This window comes from Myxocyprinus asiaticus, chromosome 40, assembly GCF_019703515.2.
Source record: "Myxocyprinus asiaticus isolate MX2 ecotype Aquarium Trade chromosome 40, UBuf_Myxa_2, whole genome shotgun sequence".
NCBI classification, from domain to species: Eukaryota; Metazoa; Chordata; class Actinopteri; order Cypriniformes; family Catostomidae; genus Myxocyprinus; species Myxocyprinus asiaticus.
Genome location: NC_059383.1, coordinates 20445993 through 20472159, shown reverse-complemented (window position 1 = coordinate 20472159; position 26167 = coordinate 20445993).

Genomic DNA, 26167 nt, shown 5'->3' with positions numbered 1-26167 from the left:
ACTTTTATGCTGTTTAAAAAGACAAAAAAAAAATGTTTGTTGGGCCCATTAACAACGTTTCCAGACTGATCACACTATTAATTTGATACTAAAAACAGGAATGCCTATTTCATTAACTCTACCCCTAACCCAAACCCCAAACCTAATCCTAACCGTCAGTGGGGTAAAAATGTAACTTCAGAGTGAAAATGCAACCCCTGATTCATACTCATCATTGTTTATATAAACACAATTACCTCCTGGTTCTCTTGGGACCAGAATCTGTGTTTCGGAGGTTGCTCTCGTAGTGCTAGAGGAAAAGGTGACCAAGGATGAAACAATGCTAAAATGTCTGAGAGGGATAGGGCTGCTAATAGATAATCGGCAGTATGGGGTTGATTGGCAGTTTCAAGGTACAACATGTTGATTTCCAGTGTGATCATGTTGGTTTTCCACCAAAAAAAAAAAAAAAACATAGTTTCTGCAGTTATTAAAACAAATACTACTGGTATAAAAAAAATGCCAGTGCTTGCAAAGCAGTAAAATAATATTTTAAGTTTCATGTAAACTTAGGTTTTAGGTTTTGCAGTTCTGTGTAAATGAAATTGAACATCAGAGCTGCTTTCCATTGTCATGGCTCTTAACACGAGTTTAGATTTTTGTCACCTGTGCACGATAATCAACTCAACACATGTCTTTGCTTTGCAAAGGCAGCTTTAGATGGTTAAAAATATAGAAAATACCAATCACAATATTTATCCTTGCAAATATAACATAATCGCTGCCAATGTGTATACAGTTGCATTTTCAAGACTGAACACTCAATGTTAGTCAGCGGGAGATTTTCAAACTTCAATCTAAATTTAATAAAAACTAAAAAGTTTACAAAACAGAAAAGTAGATGGCACATCTAAGGATGAAATTATCTGCAAAACAAAGAGTGAATGTATTCTGTACTTTAAGATGTTTGGACTGAATTCATTGCAGAAGTTTAATACTCAGGGTTAGGGGTTTAGGGCAAGCACGAACCAGAATGTCTGACTAATATCAATATAGTTTGCAAGTGCTGTAATTAATATCTCCTTCATGTTTCATTTAAATACTCTTGTTGATGACAGTGTAACTGTGGAAACTTGTAATAACAATAACTGTAGTACCAGTGGTATTTATGCAGAAACTATGGTAGCCATGGTGTTTTTTTTTTTTGTTTTTTTTTTTAAAGAGTTTTTCAAGATTTTGCCAGGTCACAGGGTTTACCATACGAAAATCTGATAGGCCGGTTTTAGAAACTCTTTGTTTGTAGAATCTTTGCTCTTTGTGTAGAATAATTAATTCAGTTATTATAAAGGCTTGTGGAGGAAATGTGACATGGATGCTTTCCTTTCCACAATCTAGTCCCAGCACGTCAACACACTCATATTCCCAAGTGTTTTAGTTGTTGTTTTTTATCATGTGTTGTTTTGGCTCTGTCTCTTTTTGGTTTCTTCTTTCCCTCCCTTTCTCTCTTTCACTTTTTTCATATACTGTCCTTCTCTCTCATCTTGTGCTCCTCTCCTACCACTAACTTCGGATTTGTGAGGTGAGAGTCACCTGCTGTGTGGAGGAAGAGGTGAGGCTATATGCGGTTGGCTGGAACTGTTCCCAGAACACGTTGTGATTGGATAAATTGAAGCATACAGGATTATTGCCTTCTCTCTTTGTTTCGAGATGAGATTCTCCCTGGCAGTATTGATGCTTGGAGAATTGTTTCTTCCTCAAGCAAGTGAAAAAAAAGAAGAAGAAAGAAACTTTCCAGTTATTGAAACAGACATCGATTGAAATATTGCCTCTAAAATTATTTACCTCCAGTCATAGTGGTGGCGTAGTGGACTAAAGCACTGAACTGGTAAGCAGAAGGTTGTTGGTTTAATCCTCACAGCCACCACCATTGTGTCCTTGAGCAAGGCACTTAACTTCAGGTTGCCCCAGGGGGATTGTCCCTGTAATAAGCGCACTGTAAGTTGCTTTGGATAAAAGCATCTGCCAAATGCATAAATGTAAATGTATGTCATAGATCTTGAGCACTAGCTTGAACTGAGTTTCTGGGCAGAGGTTTTAAAAGTTCAGATTGTCAGTGGAGATGCAGCTTACCTTAAATGGATAGTTCACCCAAAAATGAAAATTCTCTTATCATTTACTCACCCTAATTACATCCCAGATGTGTAGGGCTTTACTGGTTGTTTAGATCAGTGTTACTATCAGAAATAATTAATAATTATTTCTTTAGTTATTAATTAATATTTAAGTTAATTAATTGAATCTAACTCATTAAATCCTCACACGGGGCTCCAGTAAATGTAGTGCGCTACGTTGAGGAGCGGGTTTGGTTATTAGCAATAATTAATAATTATCAAAGATAATTATTAATTATTAAAATCAATAGAACATTGATGAGAATCAATGTTAGCTTTTTTAATCCTTTAAATCAACAATTATCAAAGATAATCGTTAATTGTTAACATCGATGAAACATTAATTAAAATTAACACTATCTTATTGATCATTCAAATTCAACAATTATCAGAGATAATTATCAATTAACAAAAATCAATAGAATATTAATAAGGATTAACATTGACGGGGCACCACCCTGGAATCAGGGACTGATAACCAGATAGTATAACAGTCTCAATATTAGATTGTTTTCTTAGGAAAATTGACATCCGAAGAATATCTATTTTCGGGAAAAAAACAATGAATGAAGGCTTGAATCCGAGCACTGACATCCCGTCAGCATGACACAGGTGTATGCAAAACAAACCAAAACACTTCTCTTTGTAATATAAACAAAGTTTATTTATGCAGTAATATCAATTAATAATTAATACAATGCAGTCAATAAACTTCTGACTTACAACTACAAACTAAACAGTGATATGATTAGATATGGAAATCAAAATAATCCTATAACACATGAGGGTGTGTGTGTGTGTGTATGTGAGAGTGAGTGTGTGTGTGTGTGTGTTTGTGTGTAAGGAGGGACGCGCACAAAATGGTGGACGTGACTCTCGTGGAGAGTATGTCATGCAAGACTTCCGGCCAGGGAATATGGCTGCGAATGTGGGCAGAGAGAAACCAGTCAATGGCATCTACCAGTTACCGCGTGTATCCGCTTGTATGATAGCTTAGGGACAAAGCTGAGCTTTATCACGAAGCTATCTACGAGCCAAAAATGTGTGCCAGAATGTTTGTGAGGGGTCGCGTGTGTGTGTGTGTGTGTGGTTAGTACGAGAGAGAGATAGAGAGAGAATTAAGTGACGGCCCCAAAGCCGATTTTGCGATCGTGGGAGAGAAAGCAGCTATTAGTTTATCACTCAGAGACGCGGTGGACGGTTCGTAAACAGTCCCGCGTTCTTTGATTCTTTAATGGATAAACTCAGTTTGCCGGTCTCACCCGCGATGGTGGAAATGCACAGAAGCCCACTGTGGTTGGACCACAATACGGCAAATCAAATTCGTGATAATTAATACCCTGAGTATTAATAATGAGCGGACATGGCGGTCCGTAAACTGTACAAGCAAAAACCTTGAAACACAAGAATAACACACTATAATATTCTATCTCTGCCCAGATGTAAACCTCTTACTTGAATCGCATGAGGATGCAGGTGGAATGTGTGTTCATCCGTCCTTTAACTCAGACTCGGTTCCTCGAGGCTTGGGTGATGACGGGAGGCCGTTTCCTCGCTCTGTCGGCGGGCGGAACGGCTGCTGATTCTCGGCGGGCTGGCGGAGAAATCAGAAACGTCGACTTGATTGAAGATGGAAGAGAAATCTTTAATCTCTTCACTTCTGCAGGCAAATGGATGAAGATGCGGATTGCTCGGCGGTCTCCTTCGGATCCGTTAGCGTGTTCGGTTGAACACAGAGTAATCTCAACTCGTCCAGCGAGATGGAGATTGTATGGCCACAGTTTCAAGTCGGACATTACTACCTTGTGCCACGAGACTGCACCTGAGAGCAGCGATGAGCTGCGTCTATACACGGTGAGCATAGTTGCTGGAAGCAAATCCCGGAAGCATTTCAGAGGTATTTCTACTCCTGATGATGTCATGGTTGAGGGACGTTCTGTTGTGTGCCTCATCCAATAGGAGTTGAGAGTTCGATCCTTTAGTGAGCAAGGCTTCATGGGATTTGTAGTCTGTTTTGGACTCCCTTTGTTTGATTTTGGCACGGTTTTTATCAGTAAGATTTACGACTTGGTATGTGGGGGGGCTGAGTTAGGTTTTACGACTGTGTTAGGCCTGCCTTTATCTTCTATCTGAATACATGAGGCCCAACAGATGTGAATGACTTTCTTTCTTCATCAGAACACATATGAAGATTTTTTGAAAAATATCTCAGCTCTGTAGGTCCTCACAATGCAAGTGAACTTTGAATCTCTAAAAACCACATAAATTCAGCATAAAAGTAATCCATTCTACTGCAGAGGGTAAATCCATTATTCAGAAGTGATATGATAGGTGTGGGTGAGAAACAGATAAATATTTAAGTCCTTTTTTTTCCTATAAATCTCCACCTATGACCAGCCCTACAGTAGGTGGTGATGTGCATGAAGAATACTGATTGCCAAATAAAACTAAAGAAAAAGAATGTGAAAATATTAAGTAATTATCTGTGTCTCACCCACACCTGTCATATTGCTTCTGAAGACATGGATTTAACCACTTGAGTTTTATGGATTACATTTATGTTTGCTTTATGTGATTTTGGAGATTCAAAGTTCTGGCCACCATTCACTTGCATTGTATGGACCTATAGAGCTGAGATATTCTTCTAAAAATCCTCATTTTTGTTCTGCAGAAGAAAGAAAGTCATACACATCTGAGATATGATAAGGGTGAGGAAATGATCAGAGAATTTTCATTTTTGGGTGAACTATTCCTGTAAGTATTGCTTTCATTCCAGTCTCATATTAATCTCTGGTTGTGTTGTTGACATCATGTTGAGTGGTCCGGACTCTAGAGTTCATGAGTATGTCTATCTCCTCATGCAAACATGCTCTTTCCGTCTGGCCCCTCTCTCATTTTGTTGTTGAAAGATAGTCAGTGGAGAGCGAGCAGGTCATTGTGTGTGCGGCTGTGGCTAGCAAAACCTCTTAGTGCAGAGAGTTGACCAGCCACAGTAATTTAGGCCTGTGATCTCAGTTTATTTAAATTATTTTTACCGTTTTCTACTTAATAAATTAATACATAAAAGCAGTACTGCTTTTCAAGAGCAATATTAAATGGTTGGTTACAAAAATGTAACATAATTTCATAATTTCGACTCATCCCTCTTTTTCTAAAGTAAAAAATCGCTTTCAGTAAGGCACATTATTAAAGTAAATGGGTCCAAAACACAAAACATTAATTACACAAATGTAAAAAAAAAACAAAAGTAAACAAAACATTAATTGCTTCAAATGTACAGCCACATTACTTAAAAAATAATACATGTTAACATGACTCTAGTGTGATAAAATCACTTACTAACCTTGTCTTTGTAAAGGTATCTATTATTTCAACTTCACTGACTTGACAACGGAGTGCCGGTAAATCCTGTAGTCCTAAATCCCTTAACTTTCACACGATGTAAAGGAAAACAAAAAGAGAGTTGACATGTCTATGAGATTTTGGTTTTCATTTTTGTTTTCTGATTTTGATAGCCTGATCTCATGAAAACCATGTTACCTTGGCAACGTTTCTGCAAAAATAAATTACGTGCTTAAATGAAATAGTTCACCCAAAAATGAAAATTTGCTGATAATTTACTCACCCTCAGGCCATCCAAGATGTATCTGAGTTTCTTGCTTCATCAAAACAGAATTTAAGACTTTTAGGATTTCATTTCAGGCCTCCTCCTTTAAACAATGCAAGTGAATGTACTCCATTTTGTGATGGTCTAAAATGCATATTTAGGGTGCATCAAAATAATCCACACGACTCCAGTCGACAAATAAAGTTTTTCTGAATGCAAATGATTGATTATTTTAAGAAACAAAACAATACTTATATACTTTTTAACTACAAATGTTCACTTCCGTACATCTCTGTGACGTGCGCTTATGAGAGGGATGACGTAAGCTTGTTGGTAAGGTCACGCGTCACGTGGAGGAGGAGTCAGGAAGTGCGTCATTGTTTACATTGTTTTTTTTTTAAATTATTATTATTTGGAAATGATTTTTTATTTTATTTTACATTGTTTTGAAATTGTTTTGGACTGTTTTGGTATGTGAACGGCACTTGGTCTGTGGTCTGTGCAAGTTTATCTTGTAAACAATGACGCGCTTCCTGCCTCCTCCTCCACACGTGACCTTACCAACGAGCTTACGACATCCCTCTCATGGGCGCACGTCACAGAGATGTACGGAAGCAAACATTTGTAGTTAAAAAGTATATAAGTATTGTTTTGTTTCTCAAAATAATCAGTTGTTTGCTTTCATAAGAACTTTATTTGTCGACTGGAGTGGTGTGGATTATTTTGATGCACCCTAAATATGCATTTTGGACCATCAAAAAATGGAGTACAATCACTTACATTGTTTAAAGGAGGAGGCCTGAAATGAAATCCTAAAAATCTTAAATTCTGTTTTAATGAAGAAAGAAACTCAGATACATCTTGGATGGCCTGAGGGTGAGTAAATTATCAGCAAAATTTTATTTTTTACCTTTAATAACACGTTTCCCTTCAGTTTCCCAGTAAAATGTCCAGTGAGAGGCTCCAAAAGCGAGTGAAATTGTGCCGTAATCAGACAAGGTTTTATAGGGGAATGTTAGTTTTACTGAGTAAAATGTACATCTTAAACCAAAACTTTAACCTGAACCTAACCAATAGTGTCCTAAAAGCAAATGAGAGGTAAACAAAACAGACATCCCTACCCTTAACCAACTGCTAAACCTAACTGAATAGTGTCCTAAAACGGAATGCAATATGAAAAGCACATTTTCTGAAGCAACCACATTATTTGTGTCATTTTATGACACTTTTGTGTCAAATTTCAGCTTGTGTGCTAGGTTGGGCTCGAACCACAGTCTTCCGAGCTACCATACAAGCTAATCACGTTGGAATAAGTGTATAAATGTAGGTGGGTCTGTAAAACAACAGTTAAAATGTATTGTAAAATGTGATTTGATATCATAACATGGGAGTGTGTGTGTAATAGAGTGAAAAATAAGTGTTTACAAAGTCATAACAAGCCATTATACTTGTGATTTGTGTGAAAGTGAACAAAACACAGTTGTAGTGCCTCTAGTGTTAATTTCACCAGAGAACTGCAGCAAAACGAAAAGACACGGCACGTAAAACTCAGTTTGCAAAATGTAGGGACCCGCTTTATATTAGGTGGCCTTAACTACTATGTACTTAACCATTTGATACAATGTACTTATTATGTACATATATGTTGTTGCATTGTAATTACATTTAAAGTACATGCATTTAATTACATTTTGTAGTTACACTGTTAACTTTACCCCTAACCCAACCCTTACCCCAAAATCTAACTGTAACCCCTAATCCTAACCCTAACCCTACCCTTACTCTTAAACCTACCTGTACCGCAACCTCAGTAGCAGCAAATGTAGGAATTTTGCAGAACAACATGTAGTTACACAGTAAATACATACACTTGTATGTATTTAATGTTAGTACATAGTATAAGGCCACATAATATAAAGTGTGACCAAATGTAGTTATAGTAACTTTCATTCAATCAGACTAGCTTGGTTTTTGAACAAGCTATCTTGTACATGTTTAGACATACAAAGAAAATGCGATGGAATGTGTGCATCTCTAAACAAATTTTGGATTGCTAGAGTAGTAGAACTTCAGCCAACAAAAATGCTTGCTCTAGTCTGGTTATCGACTGCGATCCATTCTGACGAGTGATTCCAATCTCACCACGTTGTTTAGTTTAGAAGTCCACTCTCATATCGGTTCCGTGAGTGCTGTTGAAATTGTGCCGCCCAGGAATCACTGTCACGTCCGTGTGTGAAATTAAATTCTCCACTGTAATGCAATCTCATCACCATGTTCAGTGCAAAAGCCCCTCTCATATCTGTTCCACAAATGCTTTTGAACTTATGCTGGCCAGGAACTGCTGTCACGTTCGTGTGTGATTTTGGATTCTCTGCTGTAATGCAATCCCACCATGGTGTTCAGTGCAAAAGCCCTCTAATATCTGTTCCGTGAGTGCTGTTGATTTTGCGCCGACCAGGAACTGCTGTCACATCCACATGTAATTTTTAATTCTCCGCTGTAATGCAAGCTCATGTATGAGGCAGCGCAGTGATTGAATGGCTGCATTCCTTCTCATGAATACTGTGGAGAAACACTCAGAATCTAATTACGTATTATTGTACTCTACTACCAATCACAACTCAGAGTTTACGCATATTCCTCATATTTTATGATGTTGCTTCAAGTTTCTTTTTTAAACAGGAAGAACGAAATGGCAAAAAAACAAACAAACAAAAAAAAAAAAAACTTAACAATAAACATAAGTGCTATAATTATTTTCAGTTACGTGCAAAGTGTACATATCTATTAACATCTCAATAAATTTGTTTTAAAGGAATATTCCAGGTTCAATAAAAGTTAAGCTCAATCAACAGCATTTGTGGCATAATATTGATTACCACAAAAAATAATTTTCACCTGCCCCTCCTTTTCTTTAAAAAAAGCAAAAATCGGGGGGCCTGGGTAGCTCAGCCAGTAAAGACGCTGACTACCACACCTGGAGTCGCAAGTTTTAATTTTTTTTGACTCCGGTCAGGCTTCCTAAGCAACCAATTGACCCAGTTGCTAGGGTGGGTAGAGTCACGTTGGGTTAACCTCCTTGTGGTCACTATAATGTGTTTCTCGCTCTCGGTGGGGCACGTGGTGAGTTGTGCGCTAGGTTTCCGTGATAACGTGCTCAACAAGCCACGTGATAAAATGTGTGGATTGACTGTCTCAGACGCGGAGGCAACTGAGATTCGTCCTCCGCCACCCAGATTGAGGCGAGTCACTACGCCACCACGAGGACCTAGAGCGCATTGGGAATTGGGCATGCCAAATTGGGGAGAAAAGGGGAGAAAAGAAAAAATCTGGGTTACAGTGAGGCACTTACAATGGTAGTGAATGGGGGCCAATTTTTTACATTAAATAACTCACTTTTTCAAAAGTATAGCCTGACATAAACAATATTTGTGTAAACATGATTTTAGTGTGATAAAATCACTTGCTAACCTTTTCTGTGTAAAGTTACATCCAATTTTACTTCAAATTTACTTGACATGACATGGTCATGGCAAAACTTCGTTGCCATGACCATGTCATGTCAACAAACCCTAAAACCCTAAAATGACTGTAAAAATTGACCTTTTAATGTTACAGCTCAAATAATACATGAGTTTTAACAGAAGAATTAATGTAGTTTTTTTATTTTATTATAAGCTTCACATTTCTTCCTTTAAATCCTCCAAAAAATTGGCCCCATTCATTTCCATTGTAAATGCCTCACTTTTTAAGAAAAGGAGGGACGAGTCGAAATTATATATACAGTATATATATATATATATATTTTATTTTGTTATCAACACTATGCCATAAATGCTGTTGATTAAGCTTAAATGAATATTCAATGCAAGTTAAGCTGAATCAACAGCATTTGCGACATAATGTTGATTACCACATAAATTAGGGGTGGAAAAAATATTGTTTTTCCGATTAATCATGATCTTCATCTGAACGATCTCGATATCGATTCTTCAATACCAAGATCGACATTTCGCTCAGTGTGCCACCTTCTACTACAATGAGAGAAAATCACTCGCATTTGCAACCAAATTTCGCTCTATGCGACTAAAGTAAATATATTTGGCAACTGCCTAGTAAATGTTTACATTTCACTCACCAGTAATTGTGTAGTTTAGTCATGAAGTGTTCAGCAGCGAGATCCTTTCACAGCGTGTTGAGAGTAAAAGTTCTGTGTAATGTGTGTTCAAAGATGAGATCCACGCAACCCATTTGTGATTGAATACTGTCTCTTTTAATACCCTTTCTGTTCTGTACAGTAAGTTGTTGATCAAAAACTACTATCATGCCCCATTCACTTCCATTGTAAGTGCCTCACTGTAACCTCCATTTTTTTAAAGAAAAGGAGGAATGAATCGAAATGATTTTTTGTGGTAATCAGCATTATGCCACAAATGCTGTAGAGTCTCAAGTGCCCCCTTTATAATGCCTCCTGGGTACCCACATTTTAAGAACCACAAGATTTAGTCCTTTGCAGGCAAAGTTTGGTGTGTAACACCATCTGAACACAATGGTACTTTGGGAATTTGTTGGCACTTGCAGTGCGAATGCAACATGTATGTGTGTCCATATATTGCAATTTTTTTATTTATTTTTATTTGGATGCTGTGGAATGCAAATCTCCTCCCCCACGTGGTCCATCAAAGAGGAGTGAGTCAAGGTCAGGGACATGGTGCAAAGAAAACTACTTTCGAAGCTTCCATCAGCCCAGCATTCCCATACCTTCTCTCGCAGGCTGTCATACTTCCATTAATTATGTTTTTTCATCTTTTCTAGGCCACAGCTCAGCTATGCCTGGGCATCAGCTTTTATCCAAAGCTTGGTATAATGTGTTGTATATCTTTTATGTCCAATTAAATTTTCTTTTGCATTTTTATTTATTTATATATTTTCCTATATTTTATTTACTGTATTTATTTCTGCCTAGAGTGCAACGAATTTGCTGTGCGATAGATAGCCGGTTTGACAAATGACTGGTGAGTGATATAGCTGGTGTGAGATTATTCTCTGTGGAGTCACAATGAGTCAGTGCGCCTCTGGCATGCAGCGTTGCTGTCGTTGGAACAGCAAGGAGTGTATCTGTGACCCGGCCGTCTGCATGTCGCACTGAGACTGCACAGTTGCTCTCTAGGCTTCCTGTAATTCCTTCCCCACAAAAAGACTGAGTGAAGGGGCCATCCTGCCACTCATACCCAGGGGCCACACACTTGATCTCTCACCAGCTCTCCCCTCAAATTATCTGAGGCCCATCTGAAAGAAAAACTCAACCCCTTAGTTTTTGACCGGTTGAGCGATCACCCCGAAAGGACGCTGGCCACTAGCAAGGCTCTGTGTTTTTCAGGAAGGCCCTACAACGCTGGAAGAGAAACTGAGTGATAAGCCGAGGCCATGATAAGACACGGCTCTTCTCGTGGAAGCAAAAACAGAAATGCAAATAATTGGTCTGTGTCTGGGGTTGTTTGGGGCCAGGACTGTCTTTCAGCTCTTTTCTTTTGATGATATCACTCCACCATATCATTTGATAGGCACACTCTCTCTCTGCACGATATCAAGTGAGGCGGAGGCGCCGTCAGGTGCTGAGGTGATGCAGCCAACGGGTCACTCATCTTGACATTTTCATGACACCGCGGTCACTGTGTACACTAGTCAAGCAAAAAGATGAAAAATTCCTTGATTCATTTGTTTGTCTCGGTTTTGTAATAAGGGTGAGGCATGTCTGCAATGTGTTATATGCACAAGTTCAAAGTAATGAGTCGCTCTTGCTGACAACATAACACATTCTCCACACGCAGCACCTGCAATTTGAGAGAAAGCCAGCACTATTCTGTAAGAACAAGATGAAAAGCAGTTCTTCAAATAGGCTAAGTCAGGAAAATAGTGAAGTATTGATGTAAATGTAAAGATAAGCAGAAATCTGTGAGTGCTGTCTGTTAAAGTGGGATGACTGTACTTTTGTGTGTCATGCATTTAATTTTTCACAGTCCAATCCTAATTATACAGTATATAAAGTCATCAGTATTAATCTTATCTGATCTGATGAAAATATTATTCATAATTATATGGACCATTTTCCATGGTAACCATATCAAAAAAAAAAAAAAAAATAAACTTAATTACTGCAATTATTGTTATATATATATATATATATATATATATATATATATATATATATATATATATACACACACACACACACACACAGATTTTTGCTCATACTGCATGTTTGCATTTTTAATTTTTTTTAATTTCAGTTAAAACCTTAACATTATAATGAACAATGAGAGTCTGTATTTATCACAGTTGTTTTAGTCATAAAAAAGTGAATAAATTAATGGATACTGTTTAGCAACTACAACATATTGGACAGTTTTATAAATGACACAAAATATCATATTGGGGTCCTGGGCCGAGAAAGTTTAAGAACCCCTGGTCTAAATGATGACAGAATTTTCATTTTGTAGATGACTTTCCATTTAAGTAGCTTAAAGGGATAGTTCACCCAAAAATTTAAATTCTCTCATCATTTACTCACCCTCCTAACATCCCAGATGTTTTTAACTTTCTTTCTTCTGCAGAACACAAATGAAGATTTTTAGAAGAATAATTCAGCTCTCTATGTCCTCACACTGCAATTGAATGGGTGCCAAAATATTGAAGCTCCAAAATCCACATAAAGGGAGCATAAAAGTAATCCATATGACTCCAGTGGTCAAATTCATGTGTTCAGACACGATATGATAGGTGTGGGTGTGGGTGAGAAACAGATCAATATTTAAGTCATTTTTTTTCATAAATTCTCTTCCCTGCCCAGTAGGGGGCGATATGCACGAAGAATATGAATCACCAAAAACATAAGGAGAAAGTGAAAATGAAATTAAATATTGATCTTTTTCTCACCCACACATATATTGCTTCAGAAGATATGTATTTAACCACCTGAGTCGTCTGGAGTACTTTTATGTTGCCCTTAGGTGGATTTTGGAGCTTCAAAATTTTGGCACCCATTTACTTGTATTGTATGGACCCACAGAGCTGAAATATTCTTCTAAAAAACTTCATTTGTGTTCAGCAGATGAAAGAAAGTCATACACATCTGGGATAGCATGAGGGTGAGTAAATGAGAGAATTTAAATTTTTGGGTGAACTAACCCTTTAACCAGCAGGCCTCCATTGATCAACCAGCCTCAGAAAGACCATGATGGTTGAGCAGCATTTATTTTTATAACAACAACATGGCTGTGCTGCTTCACCAGCCAGACCAGCACCAAACCAGCATAAACCTCCAAGGACCAGCAAGGAAATCCATTGGTCTTTTTTTTTTTTTTTTTTTTTTTTGCTAGTTTAGGGCCTTCCATAACTTCCTCACTTTGACATGTTTGTGCTTTTCTCTGAGTACATTCTCCAGATAAAGGACAAGCTGAGAGCACGCAAGGAATTTGATTTGATTTGAAGAATGCAGAGCTGGGAGCGGACATGTGCGTCTCTGTGTGCAGAGGGCATTGATAAGAAACTGAACCCATTCCCATGAGCCTCCGTTTCTTCTCTCACTTCTATTGAATCCCAGAAAATGTCACTACGACAGTTTCCTTTTACAAGCTAGACCAGTGAGCGGTGAAAAAAGAGCATGTGTATGCAGGTGTGCGGGTGCTTGCATGTTTACCTTGTACCAAAAGGGCATGTATACATCGATGTCAATTCACTAGCTATGTGTTGGCCCGTTTTTGAATGCTGAACAGCATGCGTATGTGTTTGTGTTAATTCTCTGACAACGATGTGGGCGCTTGTTTGTTAAACTGTGTGAGAGTGTGTGGGATTGTGTTTGTCTGTTTTCCTGAAACCAAGAACGAGAGCAAAAACATGGATGGAGTGGATCTTGCCTCGACACTATCTCAAAAACAATCTGTCTCACACTTGGGTGAGACTCTAATGTATCTTCTGCAGACTGTGGTATATCTGAGTGCCATTTGTTGAAGGGATCTGAATAACTGTCACATGGTGGCGGAGACAAAAGCCTACCAAATAACACAGTAGCTTTATGGAGGCAGAGGTTGTATATTTACCTTTCTTAAATGTTGGCCTTTCACTGCCGTAGAGTAATTGCACTCGTCAGTCCTGTTTGATCGTCATTGACAAAACATGACATGTGGACTGCACAAAAGGCTGTTTGATATATGCAGTTGTTTGATGTAATTTTTCAGTTGAACTTCAGCTAAAGTTGTAATTTTCCTTGTGACATTAAAGAAGAGCAATAGAGAGCCATTCTAACTACTGTTGCAGGCTTATTGTTGATTAATGGGGCGTATTGTTGGCGTCACAAGCAGTTGGAAGGCTTGAAAATGATTGGCGCTTTGTGTGCCTTTGTGGTTTGGAGATGTAATGCTCACACCCTCATGCAGATTATGATCCCAATCATCATTTATGGGATAAGCTACAATATTATGTTATGCATCTGTGAGGATCTTGGATTATTGTAGTAGACTATGCACAGGATGTGCAACTTGTTGTCTCGCCTTTGACTCCATTCCATCTGGCTCTCTTTGGGCTTGTTTGTGCTGTCACAGCACACGAATCTCTCTGTGATCTGATGCACCTCGGTTAGCGTAAACTGTGAAAAGGCAGCTCACAGCTTGCCAGGGGTAAATTGTACCCTATTGGCTGGCGTGTTGCTATGCGTATCCCGATGTGCCCTCTCCCTTCTGTTGAGATAAATGTCCATCTTTCATATGATGAGGACTTATCAGGGATAGAGTCTGATTGGGATATACAGTATATCATGCACCCTTTCATTCATAAATCATCTAATCACATTGATCAGCCATCACAGTGCGTAAAAGGCAGGGTATAAAGTAGTGGGTGGGGCTAAGTTGTGACAGCTTTGTGATTGACAGCTGAATGATGGGACAATCCGACAGCTCCCAAAGTGAGCGAGCGGGTGGAATGTCATTCTGCATGTGAAGCTTGCTCTGTCTCTCTCTTTCTCTTTCCAGCAGCTGCCTGTTTCTCTCGCCGCAGTGTTTCCCTGCGGACTGAGCAGAGGCTACCTCATGGATGACTCTGTTTTCATGTGGTGCAACGTCTCTCTCTATCTCTATCTCCTCCCTTGTTCTGAATGGTTACTATGGTGACAGCTGCGCACAGTGGGAACAGTGCAGGGCTGCATTCACACCATCTCACCATTAACCACCTGAATGTACAAGCTTGCACATGTAGGGCAAGACTTCTTTACATGCAATGCACAGAGTGCACACACATACAGTACACATGCATACTCAAACATATGCAGGCTGTCTGTGAGCAATTTTATCTTCAGGGTTTCCACAGCACGCAATGCACGCATGTATCCACTCACTCGTGCTCGCTCAGCCTTTCCAATCGCACGTCTTATTTCTAGTAATTAGAAACACAGATGGTCATTTGCTACAGTACACATGGAAGTGCGGATTGGAGCTTAATGTGATTGCCCTTGTTTTCGTCCTCTTCCCGAGATTTGACCACTGTAGTGGTACAAAACAGACTTCGGACTTCAATTGGTCAAGCTTTGGTAAATGCCCTGAGACTTTCCATCTGATCGGGTGGATGTCTCAGGCCCCACACTGTGCCTCTGCGCAGACGAGGGCATCTGGAACCATAGATGCTTTCTTTACCAATACGGATATGTGTGATTTCCAAGATATACCTTCAAAGAGATTGACTTGAGATCAGACCCTTTCCAACCCTTAAGGTGCACCATATTAGAAACATGCCCTGCTCCCAGGCACCGGACCTGGGCACCGTGATCATTCTCAGATGGACTAGTTCAAGCTAGTTTCACAATTTAAAGGGATTGCACAGGCATGGGCCAGATTGTGCACATCTGTATCCAGCAATGTTGCGAACCACTCTCATTAGAATTAGCACTTTTTCATAAGTGATGCTCTGATCTGTTCATTAAGATAACATGCAAGTGCTGCTGTTGGGTATTTGGGAAATGTGTTGAAATACCCTGCTGAAAAGACCAGCATTGCTAGTCACTTTGTTGTTTTGGATACTGGTCCCTTAGTAGAGGATACCTAGCTCTTAACTAGCTTAACCAGCAATACTTCCTTGGTCAACCAGCTTCATCAGTAGGGTTGGGAAGAGAGAACTTGTTCTTGTTCTTAAAAAATACTGGAACCGTTTGATTTTCATGAACTTCGCTTCCATTAATGGTTTCCAAATATGCAGTTTTCTGTCAATACAGACAGAATGCCATACTAAAATAGTCAGTGTTTCCTGCTACGCTAATCAGCAGTAGTGCTGCCCGGCTACTGCTAATCTACAGCGCAAAACACACAGTGCACCCAGTGTAGTCAGATTCCGAAGTAGTCTAGTTCTTTTGAAGTTACAGCACACTACATACAGCGCTCCAAATGTAGTCTGATTCCCTAATAAATGACTCTAATGAGGTGGATCTTTTGAATCTACTGTGCTCAACATTCAGCACTACCAATGTAGTCTGATTGGCAAACAAATCACTCTTATGAGCCATTGAATCAAATACAAATAGCAGGACCAGTATACTGCAGTTCCCAAAAAAATGCCTCCAATGAACTGGCTCTTTTTTGTAAATTAAAAACACTTACACATCATTGTGTCAACACTTATACATTTTTATGTTGTGCAAAAACACTTGCACAATGTAAAATTGACCCTTCGCTAAGCTTCGCCTCCCTTGGTTATGGTCGCTTGCTCTGACAAGCTCTGCAGAACTCCCCATTGGAATAAATGGGAGATTGCCTTGAACGACGTGGTTTTTAGCAAAATATTCACATAAACGGAATGGATAATATTTTATGTGGACTGGTATGAAGAGTGACATTGTAAAGCATATTTATCTGAAGTTATCTGTAAAATAAATGGTTAAATTACACAATAATTTGATTAAAAAAAACTGCGGAGACTGTGAATCAAAATCAAGGCAAGTGATTATTACAGTCACATAAAAAGAAAAAAAATGTCACTTGATAGCAATTACAAAACTCATAACATAAGTGTAAGTGAACAGAGCTGTTAATAATGTCTCATAACACTCATTTTGATCCTATGAACTGTTTATTTACTATCGCTTTTACTATTACTTGAATCAATAAATAAAGGCATAGGCTATTTGCACTGTGTAAAAAGCAACAAAAAGCATCTTCTTTGCACTAAGTGCAAATAGCGTTAGATGTTATTTTCACTCTAGTGCTAATAGTAGCAGATACTATTACACCCCTGTTTAAATACTAACATACAGTATACTGGCATACTTTATTGTGTTTATTTAAAAGTCCCTCAGACCCTGTACACCAACCCCTACCCTAAACCTAACCAAACCTTAAAAAAATGAACCATGGTTTTATTACAGTAACAATAGGGTCGCCGTAGTATTTTGTAGTAAAATCATAGTAACCACAAAATTAAAGGTGCACTCAGTCATTTTTTTCCTCATTTAAAATTTTTTATTTCTCAAGAAATTAATAGTAATACTGAAACATATGTATGAAATCATGACCACTCATGTGAGATGAATAGTTCAGTCATATCAGTAACCTTTTAAAAGCTCTTTTATTCTGAATAGGGCAGGGGTGCCTCATGGGGGCAGCCATGTTAGGATCACATTACCAGCTGAATACTACTCGCTTAATCTCAGTAACTGCCCTGTTATTGGACACTTTCATTCATGGAATACTACCCCTATTCTGAAAAAGTTGGGACAGTATGAAAAATGCTAATAAAAACAAAAAGGAGTGATTTGTAAATTATATTCACCCTTTGCTTTATTGAAAGCACCACAACTACACATAATATGATGTTCCCTATCTGTCACTCACTCGAAGTTATGTCGATGTAGTGACACTAGGGGTCACTCTTGGGAGCCCCAAACACCTCTGCTTTTTGAAAAAAGGCCAATGGGAATTGGCGAGTGGAATTTGCATGTGGGTATAAAAGGAGCTGGTATGCAACCACTCATTCAGATTTTCTCTTCGGAGCCGAGCGGTTGTATTCAGTGCACTGAATTCAATTCCCTCCAAAGACGCACCTCAAAACTGCTGGATTTACGGTGCATTTCAGCGGCTTCTCCCCCTCTGCACCCGTGGAGTGCAGAGAACGCCCCTGGGCACTTCGGCAGAGCGAAAATAAGAGAGTATATTCAAAAAGAGTATATTTTCATTCACAAAAAGAGCGGCACACACGGAATGTCTTTTTAAAGATGACTTTCCGTTTGTGTGTTATTCTTGGTTGCGGTCGTTATCTCTCCACTTCTGACGGCCACGATCACTGTCTTACGTGTCTGGGCACTGCCCACGCGGAGACATTGTTTGTGGATAAGTCATGTCCTCATTGCGAGAGCATGACCATGACAATGTTGCGGTCGCGGCTTGCTTTTGCGCCTCCCCGCACCAGTCCTTCTACCTAAGGGTTTGAGGCTGCGTCGGTTAGCATTGGGGGTGATTTGGAGACGTCAATGGGACCACCTCCGCCGGGTATCCCCCGCGGACCTCCCATTCCCCAGCACGCTTGCTTGCCCCGGTCGGGCGCTCGGATGAGACCACCGGCTCATCTCAGGGTGAGTTTGACCTCTCGTTCGGAGCTCGGGAAGACGAAGAGTTATCGAGTGCAGCATCGGAGAGCGGGCTCATCCAGTCTGATGCAGAGGCTTCGGCTGGGCTTCCTTCTTTGGGAATGGTCACCCAGTCTCAGGCCAACGCGGAAATGATGGACATGCTTTCCCGGGCGGCTGCGAGCATTGGGCTAGAGTGGAACCCTCCACTCTCCCCTGAACCCTCGCGGCTCAACAATTGGTTCCTAGGCTCAGGGCGCCGCCCACGGCCATGCCCGGTCCCTTTCTTTCCGGAAGTGCATGAAGAGCTGACAAGATTGTGGGAGGAACCTTTTACTGCCTGGTCCTGGTCTTTCATCTCCCCCGCTCTCACTTGAGAGATGGAGCGGCCAGGGGGTATTCGGTGATCCCCCAGGTGGATAAGGTGCTCGCAGTGCACTTGTGTCTGCAGAGCGCCGCCACTTGGCACGGGTGCCCGAAGCCCCCGTCCAGGGCCTGTAGGTTTACGTCGTCCCTGATGACTGTGGCCTGCGGTGCCACTGTACAAGCCGCCTCCACCCTGCACGCCATGGCTCTCCTGCAATACACCAAGCCAAGGCGCTAAAAGAACTGCACGAGGGTAGTTCTGACCTGGGATTGATGCAGGAACTGCGCTGGGAGACCGACCTCACTCTCCGAGCGATGAAGGTCATGGTGCGGTCTCTTGGGCAGGAGATGTCCACCCTGGTGGTCCAGGAGCACCACCTTTGGCTCAACTTGGTCGAGATGGGAGAGGCGGACAAGGCACGGTTCCTTGACGCCCCCATTTCCCAGGTTGGCCTGTTTGGCGACGCTGTTGAGGACTTTGCCCAGCAGTTCTCAGCGGTGAAGAAGCAGACGGAGGTCTTACAACATATCCTGCCGCAGTGCAGCTTAAGACCCCACACCCTGTCTGCTCGTCTCCAAGGGTGTCCTCCTGCTGCAACAACACTGGCTCCACCACAGCCCACCCCGGCATGGAGCCCTCCGCAGGAAGCAGACACCACATGTCTCGCGGCCGGCCGCTAAGAACCTTCTCTGGAGCTGGTCGACAGACCAGTCCATCCCCCGGTGGAGGGCCGGGAGGAGAATCTTTTGTCGCCGCATGCCCAGGAGGCTGCGGCACCCAAAAGCTTGACAAAAGAATGGTTTTTCCCATCTCCTGGGTCACATGTTCGGTGCGCACAGCCGTCGTCACGACCACCATCCACCATCCCATTTTGGCAGGTATGGCGCTCCAGCGGCGGACCCCCTGCCCCTGTGCGCCCAGCTTTGGCACAAACACGCCCACACGAGATTGGTTCCGGTGGACTGTGGGGACGAGATTCCTCCTCCCCCCACCTCGGCCAATCTTATGGTGGGCGGCACGAGCCAAGTAAGTGCTTTGATGTCCCTGGACTCAGCACGGCCACGGGGCTCGAGTTCCCTTGACGTGGCACCTCAAGCTCCGCCCCGCTGCGAGGCCCCACCCGCCGGTACGTCCAACGTGATCATTCTCTTGGTGCCCCTCGCCTGGAGTTTGGGCGCGTGGCTCACGCTTTCCAACCTGTCGTGGGACCGACCGACTCGGCTACGCAATTCAGTTTGCCAGGCGCCCGCCCAGGTTCAGCGGCATCCGCTTCACCTTGGTGAAGGGCAAGAATGCCGCTACCTTGTGTGCGGAGATCAAGACCCTTCTGCGCAAGGGCGCGATAGAGCCTGACCCTCCTGCCGAGATGAAGAAATGGTTCTACAGCCCTTCATTGTACCGAAGAAAGGCGGTGGGTTGCGACCAATCCTGGATTTGTGAGTACCGAACCGGGCTTTGCACAGACTCCCGTTAAAGATGCTGACGCAAAAACGCATTCTAGCGAGCGTCCGGCATCGAGATTGGTTCACGGCGGTAGACCTGATGGACACGTACTTCCACGTCTCGGTCTTACCTCGACACAGACCCTTCCTGCGGATTGCCTTCGAAGGCCAGGCGTACCAGTACAAGGTCCTCCCCTTCGGCCTGTCCTTGTCCCCTCGCATCTTCACGAAGGTTGCAGAGGCAGCCCTCGCCCCACTAAGGGAAGTGGGCATCCGCATCCCCAACTATCTCGACGACTGGCTAATCCTAGCTCACTCTCGAGAGTTGTTGTGCGCACACAGGGACCTCGTGCTCTGGCACCTCAGCCAACTGGGGCTTCGGGTCAACTAAGAAAAGAGCAAGCTCTCCCCAGTTCAGAGCATCTCTTTTCTTGGTTTAGAGTTGGACTCAATGACAGCGCGCCTCACGAACGAGCGCACACAGTCGGTGCTGAACTGTCTGAAGGCGTTCAAATGGAGGACAGCGGTTCCACTGAAACTTTTTCTGGAGCATATGGCATCCTCAGCGGCGGCCACACCGCTCGGGTTGATGCATATGAGACCGCTTCAGCACTGGCTTCAGACTCGAGTCCCGAGATGGGCATGGTGCTGCGGGACACATCACGTGGCCATCACGCCGATCTGTCGCCGCCTCTTCAGTCCTTGGACTGACCTTGCATTTCTATGGGTAGGGGTTCCCCTAGAGCAGGTCTCCAGGCGCGTTGTGGTTACAACAGATACCTCCAAGGTGTGCTGGGGCGCCGTATGCAATGGGCACACAGCCGCCGGCTCCTGGACTGGTCCGCAGCTGCGTTGGCACATCAACTGCCTAGAGTTGTTGGCAGTACTGCTCGCCCTGTGGAGGTTCTGGCCGTTGATCCAGGGCAAGCACGTGTTGTTCCGGATGGACAACACAGCGACGGTAGCACACATCAACCGTCAAGGCGGTCTACGCTCCCGTTGCATGTCACAACTCGCCCGCCGTCTCCTCCTCTGGAGACAGCAGCGCCTCAAGTCGCTACGAACCACTCACATCCCGGGCGACCTCAACACCACTGCGGATGCGCTGTCACATCAGGTTACCCTCAGGGGAGAGTGGAGACTCCACCCTCAGGTGGTCCAGCTGATTTGGAGTTGATTCGGTCGAGCACAGGTAGACCTGTTTGCTTCCCGGGAATCCTCCCACTGCCCGCTTTGGTATGCCCTGACCGAGGCACCCCTCGGTATAGATGCGCTGGCACACAGCTGGCCCCCTGGACTATGCAAATACGTGTTTCCCCCAGTGAGCCTACTTGCACAGACCCTGTGCAAGTTCAGGGAGGATGAGGAGCAGATCATCCTAGTAGCACCCTACTGGCCCACCCAGATATGGTTCTTGGATCTCACGCTCCTCACGACAAGCCCCGCCCCCCCGGCGAATTCCCTTGAGGAAGGACCTTCTTTCTCAGGGATCGGGCACCATCTGGCACCCGCGACCCGACCTCTGGAATCTCCACATCTGGCCCTTGGACGGGACGTGGAAGACCTAAGTGGCCTACCACCCATGGTGGTAGACACGATCACTCAGGGTAGGACTCCCTCTACGAGGTGCCTGTATGCCTTTAAGTGGCATCTGTTCACTAAGTGGTGTTCTTCCCGATGCGAAGACCCCCAGAAATGCGCAGTCGGATCGGTGCTTTCCTTCCTGCAGGAGAGGCTGGAGGGGCGGCTGTCCCTGAAGGTGTATGTAGCCACTATTTCAGCTCATCACGATGCAGTAGATGGTAAGTACTTGGGGAAGCACGACTTGATCATCAAGTTCCTGAGAGGAGCTAGGAGGTTGAATCCCTCCAGACCGCGCCTCATCCCCTCGTGGGATCTCTCTGTAGTCCTTCGGGGTCTATGGGAAGCTCCCTTTGAGCACTTGGAGTCATTTGAGCTTAAGGCACTCTCTTTGAAGACTGCCCTCCTGACTGTGCTCACTTCCATCAAGAGGATAGGGGACCTTCAGGCGTTTTCTGTCAGCGAATCGTGCCTGGAGTTCAGTCCGGGTTACTCTCACATAATCCTGAAACCCCGACCGGGCTACCCCATTAAGGGATCAGGTGGTGAACCTGCAAGCGCTGCCTCAGGAGGAGGCAGACCCAGCCTTGGCGTTGCTGCGTCTAGTGCAAGCTTTACGCATCGATTTGGATCACACGCAGAGCTTTAGATGCTCCGAGCAGCTCTTTGTCTGCTTTGGTGGACAGCGGAAAGGAAGCACTGTCTCCAAACAGAGGATCGCCCACTGGGTCATTGACACCATCGCGATGGCATATCAGGCTCAGGACATGCCACCCCCTGCGGGGTTACGAGCCCACTCTACCAAGAGTGTGGTGGCCTCCTGGGCCCTGGCCAGTGGTGCCTTTTTGGCAGACATCTGCAGAGCAGCAGGCTAGGCAGCACCCGACACCTTTGCGAGGTTCTACAATCTCCGGGTTGAGCCGGTCTCATCCCGTGTATTGGCAGGCATGAACAGGTAAGTTCTGGGACAGCTGGCCGGGTGTACCGCTTGCACATAGCGCCTTTCCCCTCCCTTGAGGTGAAGACGTGCACTCTTGACTCCCAGCCGTGTTCACAGATGGTGATCCCTGGATGACTTTCCTCCTTAGCCCTCTGGCAGTTGAGTTTGCGGAGAAACTCGCTGCCGGCCCAGTATGTGTGCTAATGAGACCCTGTACTGAGGTAGGTTCTCCACATGTGCTGGTTCCCTGAAGGCGACCCCATGTGATATCTTCCGCAAGATCGTTTACCTGTCGGTAAACTGCGTCTTCCTTGGGCAGAGGTCCATCTGCTCCCAGTCGCCATGCTTTGTAGAAACTCCTCCCCCTTTGGGTATGACCTACCATGGGATCTCTCCACATGACATACTTCCGACAAGACTCGGTAAGACCATGTGACGTATTCCACTCAAAATACCCCCCTCTTTTTGGGCGGGGTGTGGTCTCCACGGTGTCTTCCCCTTGAGAGGGACACCCCCCGACATAGACACTTATGGCTCCCAGTCGGTTAACAAATTCCACTCTTTTTGGGGAGAAAAGAATGGAAAACAGGCCTCGGTTAGACTACCCTGTCCCTGTTGTTGGGCAGTCGACTTGTTCCTGAAGGACCGTTCGATGCTCAAGAGCATTGGGGAGGTTACGTGACAACCTGGTTCACTGGCTACGAGGCACACAGCGGTCTGCCTGTCACGCACCGCCAGCTCACGTAACACAGTTCAGATAGTTGTGGCGTTTTGTATAGGGACCCCTAGTGTCACTACATCGACACAACATTGAGTGAGTGACAGATAGGGAACATCGTGGTTACTTTCGTAACCTCCATTCCCTGATGGAGGGAATGAGACATTGTGTCCCTCTTGCCACAATGCTGAACTACCCGCTGAAATGGCCGGGACCTGGTCTCGGCTCCTCAGCACAAAACCTGAATGAGTGGTTGCATACCAGCTCCTTTTATACCCATATGTCCGGGGCAGTGGCATGCAAATTCCACTCGCCATTTCCCATTGGCCTTTTTTCAAAAAGCAGAGGTGTTTGGGGCTCCCAAGAGTGACCCCTAGTGTCACTACATCAACACAACGTCTCGTTCCCTCCATCAGGGAACGGAGGTTATGAAAGTAACCACAACGTTTTACCTTATTAATTTCATTCTTTTTTTTTTTTTTTTAATGGACAGTAATTTCAAATCATATGATTGCAACACGCACCAAAAAAGTTGAGACAGGGGCAATTTAAGACTAATAACAATTTGACGAGTTGAAATAACAAGATGATGTGAAATGGGAGATGTTAAACAGGTGAGGCAATTGTGTCATAGTACTGTATACTGTATAAGGAGCCTCCAAAAACAGCCTAGTCATTTCATGAGCAAGGATCGTTCAAGACTTGTCAATTTGCCAACAGATGCTTAAGCAAATAATCAAGCACTTTGAGAACAATGTTCCCCAAAGACAAATTGGAAGGATTTTGGGCATTTCACCCTCTACAGTGCACAATATAGTTAAAAGTTTCAAGGAATCTGGTCAAATCTCAGTTCGTAGAGGGCAAGACGAAAACCACTTCTGAATGCGTGTGATCTCTGATCCCTCAGATGTCACTAGCCTAGTTTCCATCCACTTTTCATGCTATTTTGTTATCGACAAAGTGAATATGCGTAAAACAAATTTTGTGACAATTTTGCCTGTTTCCATTCAAATGGCCTTTTATCGATAAAAATTGTGTGCGTGATGACGTCATGCCTAAAAAAACACTTTGTCGCATACGTTTTGGTTTATCGCAAAATAAATCTGCCCTTAAGCCATTTCCATACAGAAATGTGTATTTATCGCTAATTGTGTACTCCCAATTGTCCCAAAAAAAAATTTCCTCAGAAGTTTTGGTAAAATGGGGAGAGTATTGAGACAATTCATTGAAATTAGCCAGCTTGCTGTCATTTTAATTTCACAAATAAATGCAATCAAAGAGGAGGAATTGCAGTAAAAAGGGAGCAGTTGCCCTTCTGATAGGACTGTAATATTGGTCCTGATGTTGCGCCTATCGCAGGTGGTTACTGGTTCTGATCCGAAAGCGAATCATCATTGCCCTGTTGAAGCTGGCAACCTGCACCAAGTAGTGGGGGAAACTTTCAGTTTTAGTGTAAGGACCATCCATTGATGTGTATATGCTGTGTGCACAGCTATTAAAGAAAAATTGATGCGGTATAATATCAGGGTTTACATATGATACATTCCTGATATTCAGTAGGCTGTTTTGAACAATCATCTAATCTAAAGCATTGCCATCACAACTGTATTATGTCCTGTAATACAATTTACATTGTCTGAAGAAGCTCAGAAAATGCGATCTGAGGTAAAGAGGGTTAGATTTAAAATATTTATTATGTTCAAAAGCTAGTTTTCTGAAAGTGAACTCAGCATTGGACAAATAGTTCTGATAGTTTATAGTCTTGAAAAGTGTAGAACATTCTGAGAATGTCATTCAGCCGACTTTTTTCATCTGCAGAACAGAGTAAGGCTAATTTAAGTTTGTGTAAAGAAAAGGCATATATAGATCTAAAAATATATATATATTTTTTTCGTTTGGTAATTTATTTTTTTAATTGAATGCTTTTTTTGTTTGGTAATTTATTTAATTTAATACAGGGAATTTTGCCGGCATTCTTTCAAAAGTAAGCTAAACAATAATTTAAACATCGGATCTATATGCCGTTAAGATCAATCCATAATCACATACAATAAATTGGCTTTCAAAGATTTATACCTTGTCATCATGATTAACAGGCTAATGACTGGGGTAAATTCTGTCATGACACAACATTTTTGCGTTAATGCCAATTTTCTTGACAAAAAGTGTTTCCAAACCAGTTTGTCGCGACATTTGAAGTATCGACATAGAGTTTATGTGCTAGAGTTAAACGGAAAAATATGATGTCAACACTTTTTAGTGATAATTTGCATTTCCATCAGCTTTATTTTGACGCGCTAAAACTTTTTTCGCAAAAAATCCTTGGATGGAAACGTAGTTACTGTCTTAAAAACGTCATTCATCTGTAGTGGATATCATGAACATGGGCTTGGGATAACTTTAGTAAACCTTTGTTAGTCAATGAATCCACAGATGCAAGTTAATACTTTACTATGCAAAGCAGAAGCCCTACATCAACGCTGTCCAGAAGTGCTGCCGACTTCTCTGGGCTCGGTCTCATCTTAGATGGAAAATAGAACAGTGGAACTGTGTTTTTTGGTCCGAAGAGTCCACATTTAAAAAAAGTTTTTGAAAAACACAGCTGTCATGTTATCTGGGCCAAAGAGGAAAAGGACCATCCAAGCTGTTATTAGCAGTGTTGGGGGTAACGCAATAAAAGATTACTTTTTCGAGTAACTAGTAAAGTAATGCAATATTTTTATTTTAGACCATATTATCGGAGTTACTTTGTAAATAAAGT